General features: G+C 36.9%; 1 protein-coding gene and 1 long non-coding RNA gene across 2 annotated transcripts in view; one reads left to right on the forward strand and one right to left on the reverse strand.

The window, feature by feature from the left end:
* Positions 1-25,420, forward strand: part of rtn4rl1a (reticulon 4 receptor-like 1a) — a 229,793-nt gene that overhangs the window by 119,422 nt on the left and 84,951 nt on the right. The gene's annotated exons all lie outside the window — the stretch shown is intronic.
* LOC141376432 (uncharacterized) overlaps positions 1-25,420 on the reverse strand; it is a 238,186-nt gene that overhangs the window by 42,566 nt on the left and 170,200 nt on the right. The window contains exon 3 of the long non-coding RNA XR_015501375.1: positions 5,237-5,356. This is a non-coding gene — a long non-coding RNA (uncharacterized LOC141376432). The remainder of the gene's footprint in view (positions 1-5,236; positions 5,357-25,420) is intronic.

A 25,420-nucleotide genomic window follows, 5' to 3' on the forward strand; every position in this document is an offset into this window, starting at 1 on the left:
GGAGAGAGGGACAGGGAGACGTGACGTGACGAGTCGCGCTTCAAAGTGTCCTGCAGTTTGGCAGTTTCGACTGAACAGAAGGGAGACGTGGTTAATATGAACGAGAGGTCTGCATTAGAGCTGAAGATCTTTGCCCGAACCCGGCGAGACCCGAAAAAATCCAAATCCCTGCATTAAAAACCATCCCTGCAAAGGTGAAGCAAATTACGACGAAGTAGTAAAAAAAGAGAATTTTGACGGCGGTCAAGCCAGTCAGAAAGAGCGGTTATTCCAGCCGCAGGTATTTAGCGGTCGCTCATACCCTGCGTATTACGGTAGAGCCCTAACCCGCAAGCTGACAGGTAAAATGTCGAGGCCACTCGCTACCCTGAAACTACGGTCATGGAAAATTAAATGCATGTTCCTGACTGGTATAAGATGAATAAACAAATCCTACCTAAAACTTGCAAAATCAGCCAGATCAGAACTCTGCATCTCGGCCTGTAGCAGTAGCAGTGAAACGGTGTTCAGTGCTGCTGGACGCACATGAGCGCAAGACTGCGCTAAAGCCAGTGGATTTAATAATGTTCCTCCACAAACACACGTAGCCTAATCTTGGTGAGTAAAGGGTTTTAAATTATAAATAAATATTAATTAAACCATATAATCATAATGTAGACAGAGTATACAGACTAATGGTGGCATTATTCTTTTAATATTCAGCTTCAATTTACTGCCAAAATACCCGTCATCATTTAGAGTTTATTTGATTTGTTAAGCAAGATTACTTTTCATTGGTGTGTTGGCCAATTTAAAGGCTAAGTGCATGTAGACCTATAGAGTGCTGAGATGTTACGATGTTACAGAGGACTTATTTTATTTCTTTGTTCCAACTTTCAAGTGGGATATAGTCTACGTTTGTTACGAATAAATGCTGTTAAAACATATAAATGACTCATTCTTGAAAAAATGCATTAGAGCTCTAAGGGCTCGGGCTTTATTAAGCTGTCAATCAAAATGTACGTGTCGGACTCGGGACCTATCGGGTATAATTTTTATGGCCCGATTACAGCTCTCTGCATTCCCGCGGGAGCCGGCCAGATTTCTTACGGTGTGGGAGTAAATTTCTGAATAAATCGCGGGAGAGATGTGTGTGTGTTTGTGTAAGACAGAGAAAGTCTCTCTGTCTGTCTCTCTGTCTCTCTCTCTCTCTGTCTCTCTCTCTCTCTCTCTCTCTCTCTCTCTCTCTATCTGACCGCGAGCCTAAGGTCGCATAGAATGTATTCAGTTTCTGAATGGTTTAGGCTCAAGCCAACAGTTTGGTGACGCTGTCTGAGCCTTACGTCATAATTTTTTTTATTACGCCGGTAATACCGGATACCGGGGTAAAATATGGAGGCGGTTTGACGGTCTCAAAATTTGGACACCGCCCAAGCCTAGTAGGGGGCGGGGCTTTTTTGCATATAATTCAAAAAATATCAAACTAGTGGTAAGAGGAGTGCGGTTAAAAGGTGCTGTATGCACGTTTTTGACTCGTCTAAAGCATAAAAATACCATAATATGTTTGCAGATATTTAAGAAATGTGCTAAGTGAACATTCTTGTTTATCTAAAAAGCAATCCTGAAGTCAGATATTTTAACAATTCATTCTGCTTTGGAGATCCCTGATTAATAAAGTGACCAAGCCAAAAAGAAAATGAATGAATGAATGAGTTAAGTGAGATATTCTGCTTTGAAAATGTGCATTACTTGCTGAAATGTCTGTCTTTGTTTTGGGTCTTTTAACCTGCTCTATTCGAGTTTAGCCAATTATATTTCGGCACCCCGAGTGGCCTTGGTGGAAAACAGCGTATTTCCACATGAGTTCCACATGAGGTGGTTATTAATTAGCAGATAATATAAATATTGTGAATGTAAACATTAGGTGACCAGGTTACATTGTAACTCCTGACAACTCGCTACATGACGAGACTTGCAGTAATAAGCAATTGGGCTGTTTGCACCAGTCAACACATGGCGAAAATTTAAATACAGCCATTCAGAAGCACAGAATAGTGCACACAATGCACTCCAATGAAAGGGTAAGGTTTAAAATCTAATCAATACATATTAAACCTCTTAAACATTAATATATATACACATGCTGAACCACTGATATGTGTTGGCTTGCACTGAGTCACAGTTCTAAGGTTAAAATTTTAAACATTCTTTGTTTTCAAGATCTGAGGTGAACTATCTGCTGCTGCTTTCAGTAGTACGGCAATAAATGTCATGTAAAATGGCATTCAAACTCACATTATTAGCATTTAACACTGAATAAAGCACATGAGGTGTACTTGAGGTGATCATTGTGATAGGTTTCTGTTGTTCAGCTGCAAAAAAATAGAAGCTGTTTCTAAATAAAAAATTTCAGGTGTTGGCTAGAACAAAAACGCCTTTTAATATGGAAAATATTCTGTGTTGTTGCATTTAGTCACTGTTTAAATCAGCTTTTAGGCTCGACAATCAGGCACACTGCTGCTGGTGTCGTCAATCTGGCAACCTACGCTTGCGTGTGTTTTGAACTATGTGTGCTATACCTAGTTCAACCACTGGGTGTCAAACGTAAATAATGCACCTTCAAGAATATTATGGCTGAACTGTCAAACTGGCGCCATCAGAGAAAGGACCGTCTCTCCAAATGCAGAAGCAAATGGTCAGATTTTGATTTTGATTTCATGGTTCATCTTAAAACTAAAAAACACTGTAAAAATACTGGGTTCCACACGATAGATTTGTGTTGGGACAACATGAAGTAATTAAGTTAACTTATTAGTTTTTGCATCTTTAAGTGGATTGAACATAAAACATAAGTTGTCCTCCAAAAAAAAAAATAAAAACTTAAGAATTGTGTTGTTTAACCTCATTTTAAGTACAAACAATAAATGTGATTTGTTTGTGTGAATGTGCACCAGCAAAATAAACATTGTAAATTCTGATTATAATGTGGACATACATTTTATCTAAGTACTTTTTTTTCTATGAAACTTCATTTGTAATTCAGTGGTTTGCTTTCATGTGTATGCCGATATGTTTTTTTAATGCTCATTTTAAAGAGGATCTGGAATTGCAGAAATAGAGCCATATATCAAGTCTATTACATATGCAGGCACTGTAGATTTTACTGCTAAGTGATGCTGTTAGTTGTAGAAAATCAAATCCCTGGATGCCCATGATTTTTTTCATTCATTAGTCATAAGAAAGCAATGCATTATCAAGCCAGGACTCTTAGAAAATGTAGCTTCATAAAATGTTAACTACTGTTGAATGTCTTAAAAGGACAAATGAGGATAATTTGACAGGAAAAAGCAATATTGATCATTTAGTTACTGTCTGAGACACAAATAATCACAAATAAGACATTTAAAGTCTTAGGGTTCTATTTTAACAATCTAAGCACAAAGTCTAAAGCGTATGGCACAAAAGCATTAAGGGCATGTCCGAATCCACTTTTGCCATTTTAAGGATAGAAAAAAACTGTTTGTACTATGACGCATGGTCTAACAGGGTTGAGCTTATTCTCTTAATGAGTTATGGGTGTGTTTTGAGAATAAACCAATCAGAGTCATCATGGTGCATTTTCTATTTACATGACACACTTTGCAAGTAGAAAAACTGAACGCTTCACTAGCAAGAAAACAGTTAAACAGAGCATTTGCAGTGTGAGGATAAAAAATGAGCCTCCTCCATTGGTCCTCTACTTTCTTTTTCTCTTTTTCACTGAAATAATAATAATAATAATTAAAAATTGTAAGTGAAATAAAACAGAACTAAAAAAAAATACTTGGTGCACAAAAAATGACTAAACTAAATTAATTTAAAAACTAAAAATATAAAAACAAAAAATCATTAAAAACATTTCTAATTATATAAATGAATAAAATGTATAATATAATGATAAAAGTACAATAACAATAAAATACAACTGGTATCATTTGCCCAAATGCACAGTTATGACTTTTTTCCTCTCACAAATGTGAGTTAAAAATAAGACAATTAATGATGAAGTTTAATTCTCACAATTCTGAGATTGTACACAGCATCATTTACAGGGAAACAAAAGTCAGATTTACAAACTAAAAGACTTTTTACTTAGGTTGTATATATATCGCCATTTAAAGACTATAAAAATGCTGAGCTGTTTTAAATCAAGGCTGAGTAAACAGTTTGGTTAAAAAAAATTCTATATTTCATGTAAATTTTACCAACATTTGCATTTATCTAGAGTTAACTTCATTCATTCATTTTTTTTGGCTTAGTCCCTTTACTAATCAGGGGTCACAACAGCAGAATAAACAGCATATGCTTTGCGCAGTAGATGCCTTTTCAGCTGCAACCCATCACTGGGAAACACCCACACACATACACTATGGACAATTTAGCTTACCCAGTTCACCTGTACCACGTCTTTGGACTGTGGGGGAAACCGGAGCACCTAGAGAAAACCGACGCAAACAAGGGGAGAACATGCAAACTCCACACAGAATTGCCAACTGACCCAGTAAAATCTCGAACCAGCAACGTTCTTTCTATGAGGTGATCGTGTTACCCACTGCGCCACCGTGACGCCCCAAGTTAAGTTTTTTTCTCAAAAAAACTTTTAATTTAGCATTCCAATATAAAAAGTTACACTTTTTTATTTGAAATCTTCTGCTGAAAGTTGTGGTACTTATTTCATAATCTTTTAATTTATTAATATTTTGTATAGCTTATTTGGAGTCTCCCAAGTCATTTTTAGGAGAAACATCTAGGACAAAGTTGCTACTTATTGAAATATAAATGCTGTGATCATTCATGTTTTAATCCAGAAACAGACCTGGGACAAATGTTGCTTTATCTTGGGTAATGATTGCGTTATAGATGGTGACGTGAGAGAGATCACAGAAAGACAGATTATTGAAATCGAAAAATCACCTGGGTATTGGCAGCGAAGGCAGAAGAAGAAAGAAAGGATCACGGCACAAAGGTGAAACTCTTAGAAAGAACAGAAGAGGCCTTTTTTTCCCATGAGCGATGAAGTGTTTGCAGTGCTGAGACCTCAAACGACTGCTTAACCATTCACGTTTTCATTTTTCATGAAGGTGACTGACTTATTCATGCCGTTTAGTTTCTTTGGGATAATTTTGTAAGATCTGATGTGACAAGGTTTCTCTCGGCTTTATTGATCTGAAGCTCTTTAGCTCTAATGTTCAGGTCTTACAGCTTTGGTGAGCGATACCTGCTGATTGGTTGCCGCCTGCGCCTGATTGGACAAGCACACCAGGCCGCCTGCTGCGATTGGCTGAGTTCTGAAAACAAGTCGCCAGGCTGTTTTCTGCCAGCTTCTCAAGATGAACATCTAGACAGATGGAGATATAAAGAGAGATGGAGGGAGGAGGGGTTAACAGTCATTTTCAGTCCGCAGCAGTTTATAGAGTGAGATATTACATAAGCAGTACCTAAGGAGATTCTTCGGCGGAGCTCGTGGGAAACAGAGCCTCCTGCTTTGTAAGACATGCTGACTGAAGCCAAACAGCTTAATATCGACAAACAACTGAATAATATAGAGATGTGCAGTGCTCGGCCTTCTTCTCACATGCAAATCCTTTTCTGCGACTCAGCTAGTAAATATATATAAAGAGTTCAACTGCGTAAACCTCCAAGAGCCATTTGAAATGTTCACTAACACTCATATATAATGGTCCTTTAGTTGATGCATTTTCTAATTATTAGTAATACATTATTTGTTATTTATTCATGTTTGTTAATATTAGCTAATTAGTTTGTTATTAGTTATTATAATTAGTTATTAAAGTTAAATAATGTTTATTCATCTTAACTCAGTGCATTAACTTTTAACAATCATAACTTTGGATTTTAATAATACATTAGTTAATGTTGAACTATGAATAATAAATGCTTCACAAGACTATTCATACTAAATGTGAGCAATTACATTAATTAATGGACCCTTTTTCTAAATTGTACTACATTTTCTTCTAAAATAGGCATTTCCCCTGTTTGTAGAGTCATTAATTTCACTTATTTTAACTGGTTTCATTGCATTAAAGTGAGATTGCTGAACCTACTGTACATGCATAGAGAGTGAGAAAAGAACATGGAAGAACATTTTTGGTAACACTTTATTTTGATGGTCCATTTGAGTATTAGTGGACTGTCTGCTTAATATCTGCTGATACTGCTCCTTCAACAGACGTTTAACTAACTATAAGAAACTTTGCATGTACATGTCAACTTAAACTAACCCTAACCCCAACCTCACAAGTGTGCTTATAATCTAATGAAAATAAGTTGGCATGCAGATACAATGTAATTTAAACTTAACAAACGGACCATCAAAATAAAGTGTGACCAACATTTTTAGATGGCATTTTCAGGTTTGTGCACCTGAACTCTTCATATGTCAGATAAGGATGTAGATACAGGGTTTCTGCAGGTATCACCAAGTTAAATTTAAGGGTCCTATCATACACCCGGCGCAAGGCACGACGCAATTATTGTTTGCTAGTTTCAGCTCTGCACAAGAGTCGTTTTTCAGCCATGCTGTTTAAATAGCAAATGCATTTGCGCTCATGTGCGCCCATAGGTGTTCTAGTCTGAAAAAGGAGGCGTGTTGAGGCGCATTGCTGACGCATTGCTATTTTGAGGAACTTAAATAGACGGTTCAATAGATCAGATCAAAGCTGGTCTGCTGTCCAGTGCGTTAGTTGTGCGCCTAGCTTACACACTGCTTAATATTCACAGGATGTAGGCCTACAGCAATACACAAATATCTTTACAAATGAAAAAGAATTAAAGGATTAAAATATTACAAAAATTATTCTTTTTTTTCTAGCCTACATAAATATAAAAACCATACTTTCATGCCTTCATCTCGTTTTTTTTTTTTTCAGTTTATTCATAACAATTTGCTCTTGTATAATCTTATCATTATTAGCATTATTATTTATTATATCCATTTTTATATTTGTTTTATTAAAAACAAGCTTAGATTTGTCCACCTGTCAGGTTTTAGACCATATGGGGCAGAGCATGTGTATTTGGATATAATGCAGTTTTTTGAGCACACTTCGATATTATTGTTCATTTATTCGTTTGCTGAAAATTAGAACTGAATTTAGAAACAGTTTTGAAACAAATCTTTGCGCTTAACAAACAAAATTAATTATGTATAGGCTAATGGATATCTGTGCGTAAAAAGCGAAAGTAAACAATGAGGAGGCTTATCTCTTATTCTCGTGCTGCAAATGCTCTGTTTAACTGTTTTTTCCCTGGTGAAGCAGTTTTTCCTCTTACAAAGTCCGCCATGTAAGTAGCAAATGCACTATGGCTCGGCTCAACAGACTCTGGGAGATGAGGGAGAGGAGACTCTGATTGGTTTATTCTCAAAACACACCTATAACTCATTAAGAGAATAAGCTCAACCCTGAAAGACCATATGCCATGGCGCAAAGCGGATTTTTTCGTTGTTAAAATAGCAAAAGTGGATTCTGACACACCCTTAATGCGTTTGCGCCCTGCGATTTGCACTTTGTGCATGGATCATCAAAATAGAGCCCTAAGACTTTAAGAAATCTTACTTTAAAACTTTAAGACATTTTAAGATCAATGCAAATGAAATTTTAGACTCATAAAGGCTAAATGCTAAGGAATTTTTCGAATGGGCCAGATGGAAAAGAGTTGTATTTGCCCTATCAAAAAAAAAATTATAATTTAATACATTTAATAAAACAATAATAATAAAAATAATAATAATAATAATTATTATTATTATTATTCTATTTCGGATATTTCTTAGTTAAATATTTTAAATATTGTGTAAAAACAAGCAAGCTCTACTTGTATCCATACACTCTTTAAAATAATAATAAAAATGAAATGTTTTAAAAGTTTTAGGAACTATATTAAATGAAATCTATGCACAACAATCTGTCCAGCTTGGTGTTCTCAGCAATAAATACTTTTAAACAAATTTTATTGTAAGGAACAAAATAATTACACTATTACAATAAATAGAGTTAAAATTACCTTTTTAAACTGTTTGAAAAAGTTTTATTGAGATGGATTGTTGGTGATTGTATGGGTGTTGGCCAAATTGGGTAGCTATAAACCAACAAAGGAAAATTAGGACCTGTTTAAAAAAAAAGATTTAAGCAACAATACAATATTTCAGTCAATTTAAGGCCTGAATAAAATTTGGACTTTGAGATTTAGGACACAAAAACTATTTAAAACCCTGCGGAAACACTGTCGATAAGATCTGTTTAAATGTAAATCATTTTTATATCATTCTTTTTTTTTTAATCATATGATAAAAATAGGATTTGCATCACTGTGTTTTTGGACTGCTGTAATATGCTGTTAGTTACAGATAATTGAACTGAAAAATTGAAAATTCACAAGATTACAGTCATTAAAACAAATTATCTGTAATTCAACCAAGTCTTGTATCATAAAAGGAAAAAGGCCATGCTTAATATTCAGTGTAGAATCATTTTAAGAGTGCTGAAGGACAAAAATCACAGTAAATAATTAGAAAAACATTATTTGTTCTGCAGCTGTAGCATATATACAGAATGATTAGGATGCATGCGCAACAGAAGATAATGCACATAATGCAACAATATGTCCATGGGTAAAATTGTCTCATTATCATGAAGCATTGATGTTTTTCAAAAAGCTTACTATGGACGTCAATAATTGAATTGACACTTAACTCTTAACACAAAGGAGGTCAAAGGTGAGCAGCATTATCTGATGTTAGATTATGAGCTGCCAGGATTTTGTGAGTTCAAACAAGGCAGAATTACTAAGCATCTGTTCAGTTGTCCAGCTTAACATCACCGCCTGTCTCGCTGATTCATTCAATCCATCTATGCACATCTTTATATATAGATCCATTATGTATGCTATGGATGTGTTCATCATCTATTCCCCGTTCTACAGAGACCAACACAAATATGATGGAGAAGTCACTCAAATATCTATTTTCAGAAGAAAAAAAGCAGGCGAGGGAGAAAGAGGGAATGCAGAATGCTTGCGTAAAAAGTGCAGCGATGAAGGCCTATAGTCAGTGCAAAAATGTGTTTATTAAATTTTCATTAAATGGGAAAGTGCCTTCATCTGAAATGGAAAGCACTAGAGCTTCTGTAGTAGAGCTTTCTGCATGCCTTGATCCCATCGCTTCCTTGCTTTCTTTTCCACCATTTTTTGTGCTATGTTTTGATGCCTTGAGGGCAGGCAGAGGTCAAAAGTAATTAAGTTTTTCGCAATATACACTACCTGACAAAAGTCTTGTCGCCTATCCAAGTCCAAGTCTTCTAGTTGATCATTTGGTATCAGAAGTGGCTTATATGAAAGGCAAATGCCTCTGGATTACGCTTTTTTTACCAAAATAAAATATGATCATGCCTTGATTTTTAATTATTTAATTAGGACAGTAAGGTCTGACTTTGCTTAGCCAAAAGTCTTGTTACTTAACAGAAATAATGTACAGTATAGAATATAAAGTCATGGTGCAATGGGAAAAGAATTAATCTAACCACGATGACTGACTTTTACGTAGTAAACATTGTACGGCCCATTAGGGTAATGACTATGCTACTGTGACAGTTGGGTTTAAGGTAGGGGGAGGATCGTCCATTACGTAGTGGACCTGGTCCAGTCCAGTCTCCGAATCTACTGCTTCTCCCAACCCAACGGCAGGTGGCACTGTCTGAGAAAATGATAGGTCTGAAAGTGCTGGTGTGAGCATTCAGGTCTGAGTGTGCAATTAGGTCTCTGGACCTGCAGCTTACTCAAATAAACAGAAGATTTAAGTGCTTTTATTGATTTAGCGTGACTAATTAAACACATGACTTTAGAATCATCTAGGAATTATTTCAAACTCTCCACTCTAGCTATGAGGTGATTTTGGAGTAAAAATACTCCGCTTTTACTGCAGGCGTAGTTTATTGAGAAGCGGCGCAAGCAGCTGTACTGTAATTATCACAAATTGATTATCTTAATGTCATTATTAACTGTTCAAACTTTGTACATTTTGAGTACTACGACTTAAGTCCCGCACAGCCCAAACTCATTTGTTAAAATAAATTCAAATAAACTTTCTCGCTATAATTTAAGATACAAATTTCACTATCAAACTAGTAAATAGAAATTTTGTCTCAAAATCACAATTGCGTTTCTTATTATTAATAGTTGTTATGGTTGTAGTTGTGTTTTGGCACTGGATAGAATTAAGGATATAGAACAATATTCATTCATTTATTTTCCTTTCAGCTTAGTCCTTTTATTAATAAGGAGTCGCCACAGCGGAATGAACCACTAACTTATTTTGGCATCTATTTTACGCAACGGATGCCCTTCGAGCTGCAACCCAACACTGGAAAACACCCATACACTATTGTGTAGAATAAATAATTAATTCATTTATTCATTTTCTTTTCGGCTCAGTCCCTTTATTGTTCTGGCGGATCGCCACAGCGGAATGAACAGCCAACTTATCCACCACGTTTTTATGCAGCGGATACCATTCCAGCCGTAACCCATCTCTGGGAAACATCCACACACACTCATTCACACTCATACACTATGGACAATTTTGCCTACCCAATTCACCTCGCATGTCTTTGGACTGTGGGGGAAACCAGAGCTCCCGGAGGAAACCCACACGAACGCAGGGAGAACATGCAAACACCACACAGAATCGCCAACTGACCCAGCAGAGGCTCGAACCAGCGACCTTCTTGCTGAAGACCCCTTTAACTGGGATCTTCTACAGTGTTTGTCTTCCTCTTTTTCTTTCTACAGTGTTTGTAGACGGGGCCGGGGGTTAAAATTTTCCCGGGTTTGCCCGCGCAACAAATTGGGGGGGCTTGAGTTCCATATCAACGTCACACAGACACTGCGATTCCTTTAAACCACCCTGAGTCGACTCTTTTATAGATGAATCAATAGTTTTAAACATGGCACACTTTCAGATTTAAGCCTTAGCTGAATATTTCACTTCACTTAGAGCTATGTTACACACTGCAGGGAAGGTCATTTTCAAAAACCCATAATAGGGGCTCTTTAAGCATCACTTACACAATATCAGTAAATCAGCTTTGCGCTGAGACGTCAATACAGATAATGAACATGGCTGATGGCGAAAACCAGTGCTGCGTTTAGTCATTGTGTAGTCATGTCTCTCCGATTACACGCTTGTCTTGAGGTTTCCACATTGGCAGGTTATTGTGAAACACCCTGTTTAGAACAAGCTCCCTAATTAAGCCATAATTACTCAGATTGATCAAGCGATCTGTCTTTGTGGCTCAGCTAACACCGTTGGAAACAAAAAAGTGGCAAAGCCCAGTTAAACCAGCCTGATTTGGTGCAGAGGACAGTACAACCCCTCTGGGAACACATTCAAGTCAGGAATGAAATGACATCATGTCCTGTGGTCAGCAGAAAGCCTTAAGCAAAGGCTTTAATCCTGCGGGTACAATTCTCAAATGTGGCATCGGAAGAAAATAGGAGGATATTAGATGGCGTGCATGGCATCGACCAGAGCAGAGTGAAGAGATGACGATCTATAACAGCTGGCCATCAATAGCGCATACACAAAGACTCAGCTTTCTTAGGCCTTGTTGGGGGCCTTTCTTCTGCTCGGCTTTAGATTTATTTGTTTCTTTGTTCTCTCGTTGATCATTTCATTAACTGCCTGATGCAAATACCAACAAAAGCCTCCTGCAGGGACTCAAATCCTGAGGCTGATTACAGCCTGTCAACCACTGCTGAGACGACACACACACACACAAACAAGCTTTTTACATTTTTAAAGAAAATTCAAGTTGCATGTGCAGGCAAAACTCACTGCCATGAACACTAGTGCTGTATCTGGATTCAAGCCCCTATACCCTCATACACTATGTCCTATATAAATTCACTAATATAGTTCACAAGAAAGAGTCAATAGCTATGTTTCCATCCAAAAATGCGCATAAACTTTATGCGCAAAACTCGATTATCACATAAAAGTTGTGCGAATGAAGCATCGTTTCTATCCAACGAGTCAAAGCGAACAAAATCGTCACTTCCTGATTAACTGGCGCCAAATATCAACAGTAAAAACTGCATTTGCTGCAGTAGGAGAAGTTGCATCAATCTTTTCTATATGAATGCGCCTCAGAAGACAATCCTGACAAGCAGTGAGCGCGCAGTGGCGTTTGAAGGTGTCAGAAGCGGAGCACAGGCGCTCTTGATTCTGGAGGTCATTAATAATATAATAACATTAATACTGAAATGGTAAGGCGTTTTATAATGACCAAAACAACATTTCAGATGTTTTATAATGTGCTCAGCCTGATGTTTTACTCATTCACACACATTTTAAGCATCACATGATCTCTTTCAATAAAATCACATGACCTTTTTTAATGCGCATGCTGGAGTTTGTGGGGTAAAAGTGTTTCCATCGCAGTTTATGCGCATCTTTTCTTATTGAATAAAAAGTTTATCTTACCCAGTTAGGCGTTTACGTTTTTTATGCGCATTTTCATAATTTATGCGCATCATGGCGTTTCCATGAACTGTTTTTTTTTTAAGCGCATTAGCAAAATAGGTGGATGGAAACATAGCTAATGAAAACAAGAGATGGAATTTGAGTACGGAGTGCACCATTTTGTTTGTGCTATGTTGGTTGAAACATCCCTCAAATTGATTCGACTTTCAAATCTTGTTATTATTTATTGACCTTGTTAGTTATTTAACACTTAGCGAGCAGTCTATTGGTAATGAAACTATTTTGATTCTGTCGTGAATACAAATGCTAATTTAACAATTAAACAATTTATTAAGAAACTTACACTGATAGGATTCTGCTATAGGTGTCATCTTGTAGTAAGATAGAAATTCATTCATTCTTTTTCTTTTCGGCTTAGTTCCTTTATTAATCTGGGGTCGCCACAGCTGAATGAACCGCCAACTAATCCAGCATATGTTTTACGCAGCGGATGCCCTTTTATCTGCAACCCATCACTGGGAAACATCCATACATGCTCATTTACATACATGCACTACGGACAATTTAGCATACCCAGTTCACGTATTGCATATGTCTTTGAACTGTGGGGGAAACCGGAGCACCTGGAGGAAACCCAAGCACACACGGGGAGAACATGCAAACTCCACACAGAAACGCCAACTGACCCAGCCGAGGCTCCAACCAGTGACCTTCTTTGCTGTGAGGCAAACGTGCTACCCACTACGCCATTGTGCAGCCCGACAGAAATTCATTTGGCATGTATATTCTAGATCAGGGGTCACCAAACTTGTTCCTGGAGGTCCGGTGTCCTGCAGATTTCAGCTCCAACCCTAATCAAACACACCTGGACAAACTAATCAAGGTCTTATACTTGAAACACCCAGGCAGGTGTGTTGAGGCAAGTTGGAGCTAAACCCTGCAGGGCACCAGACCTCCGATAACGAGATTCGTGACCCCTGTTCTAGATGTTAGGTGCTGTTAGTTGCTGAACAGACGGGTTCAAAGTTCACAACAGGTCTGTAAGTTAGCCTATTCATTTTATTTTTGAAGCATGTGTTAGCGATTATCACTATTATTGTTGAGCTGATCTAACGTTAGTGTGCACACAGTTGTGCAAAACGACAGCATCAAAAAACACCTTGGGCTTGTTCTTTTAATTGGCTAACAAATTAGATTATTATTGTGATTTTTGCTGTTAGAGATAGAGTTGCTGTTAGAGTAGAAGACGAGTTGATGGCACACTCAAGCACCAAATTGTCTAACCGAGCACACAGGAATTGCAGATCTTTCATGGCTTGTACTGTAACTGATAACAAATTTTTGACCGGGTGTTTGTGTGCTGCAGTGGAAAAGGTCAAACAGAAGTGGAAAAGCTTACAGGACAAATACACAGGAGAACAAAATACACTCCTCTGCAACAGGCAATGTCAGAAGCATAAAGCTGCACATTGCCACCTTGTGTACTGGAGTAATTCTGTTTTTCATCAAGCGCCATGTTGAGTCAGAGAGTGATTTACTCTGCTCATCACCAATGTACAGTAAATCACCTGGCATGAATGTCAAAAAACACTGTCGATATGCATGAGAGACATACATCAGCATCATGCATGAGGCTTTATGTTGAGCTGGATTTTGGAGCGATTTCATTGTGGGCAAGCAGCATGGTGTGAAATATTTGTGTTCATAACAAACAGTGCAAGAAGAATTATACAGTAATTAAAGAAAGTTAAAAGATTTGATCTACCTTAACTTCTAACCCAAATTCTTAGTTCTATTAACCCTTCTATATTGTTCAAATTGACTGCCCTTTCGTTATGTTGGGGGCTGTTTTTGCCCCATTCACTTCCATTATAATGACATGTTTTAATTGAAAAGCCATGACAGCATATACTCATGCATTCTTGATTGTTGGTATTTTTCCCTGTTGGGAAGACTTTCGACTTTTTTCAAAATTATCTAAGGAGTTCTATGGAGTAAAACAAAAAAATAGTGTGCATGCATAAATACACTTAATGTGTTTACTGTGTTCTGAGAGCTGAGCTGCTTATTTTTTAAAAAAATTTAAACATATCAAGACATATCAAACGTTTCTAACCCTAAATAAACAACATAAGTTGTTTCTTCACTGCAACTGATGATCAATAGTAAAATGACAAATTTTACCTCTACCCAACAGGGAAAACCAGCAACGACAGAGGCCAGCTAGCAAAGTGCTATGCAGGTAAACCTCAGTCCTCTGACCTCAAAAGGGGCTCTAATGACAAATGCTAAAGGCCATGGTCTTTTAGTTTCCTTGTTAGAGCAATCAACTCCCATACAAAGAATTACTGGTTTGATCCCAACTCAGACTGGGTTGGGTGCAGTGGGGGCTCGTCCGGGATGGGAATGATGTTTAGGGGGTAAGTGTAACAAAGGCCAGCTAGCGAAGAGCTAAGCAGGTGAACCTCAGTCCTCTGACCTTAAAAGGTGCTCTGATGCTAGAGGCCATGGCCTTTAGTCTCCTTGTCAGCGCAACCGACTCCCATGCACAGAACTGCCGAGTCGACCCAACCGCAGTAGGACCCAACCTGGTTACACAATCAAGAATGCATGATTATTTGCTGCCATGGCTTTGCAATCAAAAATGTCATTTTATTGGAAGTAAATGGGGCAAAAACAGCCACAAACATAACAAAAAGGTAGCCCTGAGTGTAATTTTTGAACATTTTTAAACCATTTTCCCCAAACATGTGCCAAAATTAAGATTTCTCATCAAAAATCATTTTATTTGCTTAAACACACAGAAAGTTGTGGCCAAATTAAGCCTCAAAATCAGCGCAAAGTGGGTGAAAAAATCACCACCAGCACACAAGGGTTAAAACAAGTCCTAAATATTATTAATATTAATGATCCTTGTTTAGGTTTGCAGCACTACGAAAGCATCTGAGCAAATATAGCTAGTCAATGTTTAGGCAAGGGAAAGAGCAGACTACGAGGGAGCTTAAGGTTGACAAATACATCTGATATGATATTTACCAAGAGACAGTCTGTGCTTATCCAGCGCTCGTCCGTGATGCCAGTAAATTTGTTCAAAAACCTTTTGGGAGGAGTTGAAATAAAGCGACATTACAAATGTAAACACAGAGCCAGCATTGTCGACCCCAGCAATCCCGACAGACAGGGGCTCAGACTCAATATACCACACACACACGGATCTCGTCTCCATTCTCTGTGATGATTACACTTTATTTCCCTGCCATCGATCAACATGAAGTCACATGCTTATCTTGCGCGTGGCTCTATCAGCGCTGTCATCTTTAAGGGCTATTTTAAGGCCTCTATATATCTCAATCGCACACAGCCCTCACCGTACGGCTGGCTTTGCTGATAAGGATGTATGACAGAACGCGACAGACCATTTGGCTTTATTTATGTGCTGATGGGGTCAAGACTTTATCAATATCTAGTACATCACGGCGTCCTGTCACATTTCAGCTCATTGGCCGATAAATTGACTGTTCGGTGCGCTAGCAATTAGCAGCCATCATGACGATGACCTTTCACATGCTAACAGAATGACAGTGTTTGATTAATAGGATGTGGTAGTTTGTTTATTATTCTAAGATGTGTTGTTTACTGGATTCAAAAGTAAAAAAAAAAAAAGTCACAATTTTTGGGCCATCATTTTTATTAATAATGCAAACAGTAATTTTTTTAGACCCATTTAGCAAGTTTTTTTCTTCAGAATAGTTTGTAGTAGAGATTGCAGTTGCTGACACATTATTTCAATATGTTGATGTACTTCCAACTGAAACAGAATATTGAGTAGGGGGCGGGGCTTTCATTTTGCACATCTTTCCCTCATAGCAAACCTACCTATATGAGGGGCGTGGTTAATAATATTGTGGCTGAAGCTGTCAATCACTCGCAGCCCTCACCTTACGGCTGGCTTTGCTGACCATTTGGCTTTATTTATGTACTGATAGGGTCAAGACTTCATCATTATCTGATACATCCTGGCATCCTGTCAAATTTCAGCTCATGGGTCGATAAATCAACTGTTCGGGGCACTAGCATATAGCAGCCATCATGACAGTGACCTTTCACATGCTAACAGACAGACAGTGTTTTATTAATAGGATGTGGCCGTTTGTTTTTTATTCCAAGATTTGTTGTTTACTGGATTCAAACAGTGAAAAATGGCCAAATTTTTGGGCCTTCATTTTTATTAATAATGCAAACAGTTAATTTTTTAGACCCATTTTGCTCAAATTTGCCTTCAGAATAGTTTGTAGTAGAGATTGCAGTTGCTGAGACTTAGTATGTTGATGTAGTTCCAACTGAAACAGAATTTTGAGTAGGGGGCGGGGTTTTCATTTTGTACATCATTCCCTCATAGAAAACTAATTCTATGAGGGGTGTGGTTAATAATATTGTAGCTGAAGCTGTCAATCACGCGCAGCCCTCACCATACAGCTGGCTTTGCTGACCATTTGGCTCTATTTATGTGCTGATGGGGTCAAGACTTCATCAATATCTTGTACATCATGGTGTCCTGACACATTTTAGCTCATGGGCCGATAAATCGACTGTTCGGGGCACTAGCATTTAGCATCCATCATGACGATGACCTTTCACATGCTAACAGACTAAGAGTGTTTGTTTAATAGGATGTGGTCGTTCGTTTTTTATTCCAAGATTTGTTGTTTACTGGATTCAAACAGTGATAAATGTCCAAATTTTTGGGGCATCATTTTTATTATGAATGAAAACAGTTATTTTTTAGACCCATTTTGCAAGAATTTGCCTTCAGAATAGTTTGTAGAAGAGATTGCATTTGCTGAGACTTTTAGTTTGTAGATATTAAGTAGGGGGCGGGGCTTTCTTTGTGCATCATTCCCCCATAGCAAACTAAACGTAAGAGGGGCGTGGTTAATAATACTGTGGCTGAAGCTGTCAATCTGACATCAACAGAGAAGGATCACCATTCCAAACACAGAAGCAAAAGGTCAGACTTGGATTAAAGATTATTAAAGCAAACATTTCACCTAAAGAATAACAATGTGCTCTAGCAAGTTAAACATAGTACTTTTTGGTTTCTTCATAGACTTTAACATTGTAATAAATGAGGCGGATACTCGGATACTCGTTCCACCACCAGAGGAAGCTCTCTCCAGAATACTGACTGTGCATTTCCTCAGTGGTACTTTCTTTTAGAACCATATATAAACACACTGTGTAGACCCTCTCTTTGTGAAGTATTGCCAGATACACTGCCTTACCGAGCATCATCTTACTGTTGTGTTTGTCTTGTTGTTGTGTTTTGCCTGCCTATAGACCACTGCTTCCTTAGATTTTGGACTCTGCCTTGTTTGCCTGTTTTGGACTGCCTTACCCTTTGCATTGACATTGCAGGTTTACGACTATGACTCTGCATGTACATTGTATTGCTATTTGTTTATTAAACCTTCAAAAATTGGATTCACACTGTTCAGGTTGTCATCTACGGCTCCATCACAAACATGCTGAAAGAATGCTGTGGTGATAAAGATGATAAACATGGTCAGAAACAATACTTAGGTTTACTGTGGTGTTTAAATGATGATCAACTCATACTGAAGGGCCCAAAGTATGGCTAAAAATTTCCTTCACACCATTGAACGAACAGAAGACTAAACTGTGCAGGATGGATCTGTGCTTTTATGTTGATTACACAGATTCTGAATCTACCATCTGATTGTTTGAGGAGAAACTGAGACTTATTAAACAAGGTAAACGTTTTACAGTCTTCTGTCTAATTTTGTTGAATCTGTGAGAATTGAAGCCTCAGTTTAACACTCTTAGCTAACAGAATTGTAAGCAAGTTTAGTTGCTTTAGTTTAAAGTACAATTCTTGGAATTAACAAGCCATTAACTATGAATATTAATAAATCAAACTCCCAATTTGCTGCTTTTTAATAATTATTAAGGTAGCAGTTGGGTTTTGGTATTGGGTAGGATTAGGGAAATAAAATGCAGAATACAGTATATACTTTATAAATATTAATAAACACTCAATAGGGTCATAGGCAGGCAAGTGGCCACTAGTAATAATTGGATCTTGAACTATAACAAGTGTTACCACGAGTTCCTATAGTTGTGTAATGTTTTTATAATAGAAACTATATTGGATTTAATGGAAACTGTTTGTTCTGTGGGTCTTTAGTGGTATTGTTTTGCCTTCCATTTGCCTTGTTTTCTATTAAATCCAATAAATCCTAATGGATTATGTCCCAAAACACACTAGAACCTATTAAAATGTACAGACTATAATTGTTATAATTAAATGCTGTTTTATAATGTTTAATCGTATTCATAAATGAAAATCATTTGAATATTCTCTGATGGTTTTAACAATTTTTTTTTCAGCAGGGCTTTTGGAGCATAATCCTTTCAATTTTCCCAATCAAAATCCAGTGTTCTTGCAAAAAAGCAGGTCTTTACAGTCAATCATAAGTCAAAAACGTCAATTGTACTTTTGTTTGCTTACAGGTATTTTAAGTATGTACTTGGTACTTATTGTCCTTATACATCTAATGATAACGTGAAATGATGTATGACGGCTTTAGCCACAATATTCTTCATATTAAATATTCTTCTTATTATTAATAATAATTATAATAATAATAATAACAACAATAATACAATTCTTTACACACTCAAAGCGCTTTACACGTATTGAGGGGGAATCTCCTCATCCAACACCAGTATGCAGCATCCACCTGAGCAACCGTTTAGAGCTCATTTCTAGTACATTATGTCAGAACTTACCAGTATTTTTAAATGGATGTGTGAAAATCATTTTCTGAAAAAAATCCAGAACATCCTTTCCTGTGTAAAAAAAACGCTTTTCTAAAATTCGCCAGGAAATTTGTTCCAGAAGTTTTCCTGATATTTACCAGAATCTCTGTGTGAAAGGGGCAATTGACTCCGGTGTTTGGGCTCCCCTTAATAGCGTGCATTATATATAGTGAATGGATACCCACGATGCTCAGTACATACAGGTGCTCATTCTTCAAGGAAGTGGCCCAGTCTCCATCTTGTTTGCTTCATAGTTTTTCCCCTCTGGCAAAGTTACTTATTCCTGCTCGTTCATGCGTGTTCATCGCAGCCTGTCAGTGTCACATTAATCAAACGTTGTCATCATCAGAGTTTATTAGCATGTGAAAGGTCACCGCTGCGTCTGCTGCTAATTGCTGGTGCAGTAAACAGTTGATTGATGGGCTGAAGACTGCACAGACTCGTTGAGTTTACGGCCCACTGAGTAATTTTTGAAGATGGTTTTGACCCCGACGTTGGGTCAAGTCTCAAAACACACTTGCAGCCAGCCAGTAAGGGGCGTGTCTAGTAAAGATGGTGCAGATTTCAAAAAAAGGGGCGAGGTTTTATTGGGTTATAGGGCAGTGTTTGTTTTGGGGCCTTCAATTAACAACATTGTTTGGCAAAATTGACATTTTTGTGTTCATCCTTTTCTAAACTATTTAAGCTTTTGGGGAAATATATATCCCAGCAGCTAGCTCTCCACAACTCTCATATGGTTGCCAACTGAAACTAAGCCAGTACCTGGATGGGAGACCACATGGGAAAGCTAGGTTGCTGCCAGAGACGATGTTAGTGAGACCAGCAGGGGGTGCTCAACCTGCGATCTGTGAGTCCTAGAGCCCCAGTATATTGATCGTGGCTCTATACTGCTCAGTGAGCACCATCTTTCAGATGAGACATTAAACCAAGGCCCCGACTCTATGTGGCTGTTAAAAATCCCAGGATGTCCTTCCAAAAAGAGTAGGGGTTTAACCCCCTCATCCTGGCCAAATATGCCCATTGGCCTCTGTCCACCATGGCCTCCTAACCATCCCCATATTATAACTGGCTTCATCACTCTGTCTTCTCTCCACCAATCAGCTGGTGTGCGGTCTGGTGCAACACGGCTGCTATGGCGTCATCCAGGTGGATGCTTCAAGCCTGGTTTATACTCAACGCGTCCGCTAGTTCGCTTGATTGTGCTTGGCGAATGTGACATCATCGCTGTGTTTGAGGAGGTTTGCTGTGGGTTAATTATTAATTGATACAAATAATTTAAAAATTTGTTTAAAAATATTGAACAATATTAATGATATGACGTAGTTCTGGAAACGTTCTACCTCTCTGTTTATACGTCAAATTATATGGTCAGTTTCTTTTGACTGCCCCCTGTCATCACAACGGCGAACGCGGTAAGTATAAAAGCCTTGTCTGTTTCGTGAGGTGCGCGTGCACTCAGCGGAGGTGTGCGATGTTGCACCAGGCAAAAGTATAAAACCAGCTTCACACTGGTGGTGGATGAGGAGATTCCCCAAAAATGTGTAAAGCGCTTTGAGTGTCCAGAAAAGCGCTACATAATTGTTATGAGTTATTAATATTATTATTATTATTATTATTATTATTATTATTATTACACATAGATAACACATAGGTGTCTTTAAATGGTTTCCAGACTTAGTATTTATTTCCTAAACAGTCACAGTATATAGTAGGGATCAGGCAAAGGAGTGTTTGCGTGAGATTTTAATAGTATGTGAGAGTGCTGAACATCTAGTTGTGTGTCTGAAAGACTGTCCTGTCCTGCTTTACTCTGGGCTTGTTTTCCTCTGAAGGTTTGTTCTGGCTCTCTGTGGGAGGTTTGTCTACTCTGCTCTCCACATTTTCACGGCCGTACACCTTTTCAGTATTCAAGAGCAGAGGCAGACTCTGATAGGACTGTTTCCAGACTCTACGCACACTACACTCCTGCCTCTGACTGTGTGTGTGTGTGTGTGTGTGTGTGTGTGTGTGTGTGTGTGTGTGTGTGTGTGTGTGTGTGTGTGTGTGTTCGACATTGAGACTTTATTCAACTGTTTTATTCAGCTCTATTCAGTGCTACTGGTTGTGTTTTAGTGTTTGTAAGTTTGGAAAAAGGTACAGATGTGTCCCATTAAAAGTTAATGCTCTAGTCCACTCCTAATGGTCACTTTTGCTATTTTTTAAACTAATGTAAGGTGTATTTATGTAGCACATTTCTCATGAATGGCCATATACCCAAAGCACTTCACAATCATTGAGGCGTGGGGGAGTGGAGGGAAGTCTCTCCACATCACCACCAGTGTGTAGCATCCACTTGGATGATGGGACGGCGAGAGCCACTGGCAATGGTGCAAGTGCACTCACGACACACCGGCTATAGGGGGAGTGGAGTGGGGTAGTACAGTTTTGTTTCTTTATATTAGCTTAGTTTCAATTAATTTAACTTTGTTTCGTTTAGCTTCTCTTCACCCTGCTGAAAAATCCAGCTTAAACCAGCCTAGGCTGGTTGGCTGGTTTTAGCTGGTCAACCAGGCTGGTTTTAGAGGGGTTTTGGCCATTTCCAGGCTGGTTTCCAGCCTGGTCTTAGCTGGTCAGGCTGGAAAATGACCAGCTAAATCAAGCTAAAACCAGCTTGACAAGCCTGGTTTAAGCTGGACATACCTGGTTTTGGCTGGACTCCTAGCCTGGCTAGGCTGGTCAAGCTGGTTTTAGCTGGTCATCTCCCAGCCTGACCAGCTAAGACCAGGCTGAAAATGGCTGGAAACCAGCCTGGAAATGGCTAAAACCCCTCTAAAACCAGCCTGGTCGACCAGCTAAAACCAGCCAAATAGCCTAGGCTGGTTTACGCTGTTTTTTTTCAGCTTCAGTTTCGTTTAGCTAAGTTTCAGTTTTGTTTAGCAAAGCTACAGTTTCAATTCATTTAGCTAAGCTACAGTTTCATTTCACTTATTTAACCTCCAGTTTTGTTCAATTTTAGCTAAGCAACAGTTTAATTTATTTTCGTTTAGCTTTGTTTCGTTTAGTTTAACTTTGTTTTGTGTAGCTTCATTTCATTTAGTTTAGCTTTTACTTTGCTGAGCTACAGTTTCGCATAGCTAAGCTACACTTTTATTTTACACAACTAAGCTACAGTTTTGATTAGCTAAGCTATAGTTTTGTTTCAGTTTCAGTTCAGGTTAGTTTAGTTCAGTTCCCTTCTGCTCTGTTCCATTTAGTTTCACAAACATGTTTCAGAATTAAGAATATGTGCTTAGTAAGCCTGTGAAACTAAAATAAATATTTCAGTTATCCATATTGTATTTTTTTTTGTATTAACTTTTTTAATTGAATGTTCCTGAGCGTGTGCTTTCAGTAATGTTGGAGACTTCAGGTGAAATAAAGCCAAGCGTGTGTGTGTGTGTTTCAGTGTTTGAGCTTCAGGGATAGTGACACATCATGCGTGTGGACGGCATTTGCTGACGGGGCTCTGAATCCTCATTTCTGACCTCTTTGTGTCTGAAAGTAAAGTGCAACAGAAGACCTGAGATCAGCGGCTGCAAACACACACACACACAAGCACACGTGTCAGATCCTTGTGAAAGGCCTGTTTGTGAGCACTTGTGTTGCTTTCAGGAAGCTCCTTCTTAAGGCCTTTTCACGCCAAGACTGATTCAACAAAACGACATGAGCCAACAATATTAACAAACTGCTTTTTACTGGAAATTCACTTTGGCATCTGAACACCTGAAGCAGAGTTGCGTCATAAACACCAGGATGACTTTTTCAGTGCTCTTTTAATGGACTTATAAAAAAGCAGAACAATAACATTTTCTTTTGTGTGATTAAGAAATCCGGCAGGCCTCTTCAGACGTGGTGTGAATGAGTTCGCAGAGAGCTATTGTTTTCTTGAAGAACCTTCTTTGTGACTAATTTCAGAGCTAATGTGGCTAATTTATAACCTTTGTTGCGTGAAAAGGAAGGTCAGCTAAGTGAGACAAGTGTTAATGAGAGTACTTGCAATTTTATACATTTACATTTAAGTAACATTAAATGTGCATCGTCAGTGAGCAAATAACATTTATGACCATCATTATTAAAATAACAAAAAAATATATAATAAAAAAATAATAAAAACAAAACATCCAATATCAATAAACTACTTTTCCTGAATATTAAACGTTTATGTTTACAGTTATTATTTTAAACTTAAATTTAAAATGAAATAATAATTAATGGGGTTTGCCATAGGCAAAGTCCATTCTTACTATTGTGGTTTATTATTCTTCTTCCTTCTTCTTCTTCTTCTTCTTCTTTTTTCTTCCGTCCTATTTTTCGGCGCGTAACTAGTCCCGCAAATAATCTACACTTTTTATTCTTGCAATTATCATACTTTGTAGAGATTTTTTTTGTTCCTTTATGTCATTTATTTCTCATTTGTTGTTTATATTTGTAATTTATGTTGATATATTACATATTTTATACAACAGTTAATAATAAAAAAGGAAACATATTTTAAACCCATGGGAGACACTGGACATCATTTATGAACTGGCAATTAAAAAAGTTAATATCTTCTTATTTTTAGAAACATTTAGTGTATTTGATTATTTTTGAGTTTGATAAACAGATTTATGCAAAATAAAAAACAGTGCACAAGGGCTAAAAGAATGCAGAAAATAATTTTGTCTTTTATCTTTGTTCTATTATTATTATTATTATTATTATTATTAATCATCATCATCATCATCATCATCACCACAAAAATAACAACAGAAATTGTATTCATAAAATAATGATAATAATTTATTATACAATTGTCTGTATAATTAAACAAATATTATTAATACTATTATTATTATTATTATTATTATTATTATTACAAAAGTCACTACAGAAAGATGATGATGATAAAATAATAATAAGAATAAGAAGAATAAGAAGAAGAATAAGAAGAAGAAGAAGAAGAAGAAGAAGAAAATATATAATAATAATAATAAAAGAACACTAATAAAATGTTAATAATAATAATAATAATAATAATAATAATGTTAAAAATAATAATAAAATAATAATAATATAAATAATGATAATAGAAATAATAATTATTATTATAAGAAACAATAATAATAACAACAACAACAACAATACTACTAATAATAAAATATAATAATAATAATCATAATAAATAAAAAAATAATAGTAATAAGTATGACATTAATAATAATAATAATAATAATAATAATAATAATAATAATAATAATAATAATAATAATAAAATGAATAAATATAACAACAACAACAACAATAATAATAATAATAATAATAATAATAATAATTTATTATACATTATTATTTTATATATTATTTATCATACATTTGTCTATATAACCATATATTGACCATATATAATTTTTATTATTATTGTTGATTCAAAAAATAAATTAATAATATAACAGAATGTTCCACTTATGTCAAGCATAAATATTTTATATAATATATTTTTAAATTAAATCATTTCAGTTGTTTAATAATTTAAATAATTCATTATTAACAGTTTGTGAATAATTGTGTGCATGCAATTGATCAAATTAAAGACAAAAAGTTTAATAATTATAATAGTTAAAATTCATATTATAATCTCAATTAGAATAGATCAAAATAAATTAATAAAGCAAACAACCATTCACACACATTTTGTACACGCACACACATACACACACCCACTAAATTGTCTTGACTCCCTCCTGCGGTAGTTAAATTGGGACCCCAAGGGCTTCCATATGTTTAGCATTCATACCTGTAGGACATCCAACACACACTCACTGATATTTAAAATATATCTTGCCTGTGCCATCCATCTTCATTAGCTGGTGGAGCCCAAAGACGACAGAGACACACTCTCTACAGTTAATAACAGAAAAAAGCACATCGCAGGCCTTGGGGAGAAACACAACACAACAGAGACTGAGAGAGCGAGCTATTAATATCCAAACACACACACGCACGCACACAAACATTTACACAACCATAAACCCTTAAGACGACACGATAACCTTCAGCGTT

The sequence above is a fragment of the Danio rerio genome, chromosome 10 (assembly GCF_052040795.2).
Source record: "Danio rerio strain M-AB ecotype USA chromosome 10, GRCz13ab, whole genome shotgun sequence".
In the NCBI taxonomy this organism is placed as follows: domain Eukaryota; kingdom Metazoa; phylum Chordata; class Actinopteri; order Cypriniformes; family Danionidae; genus Danio; species Danio rerio.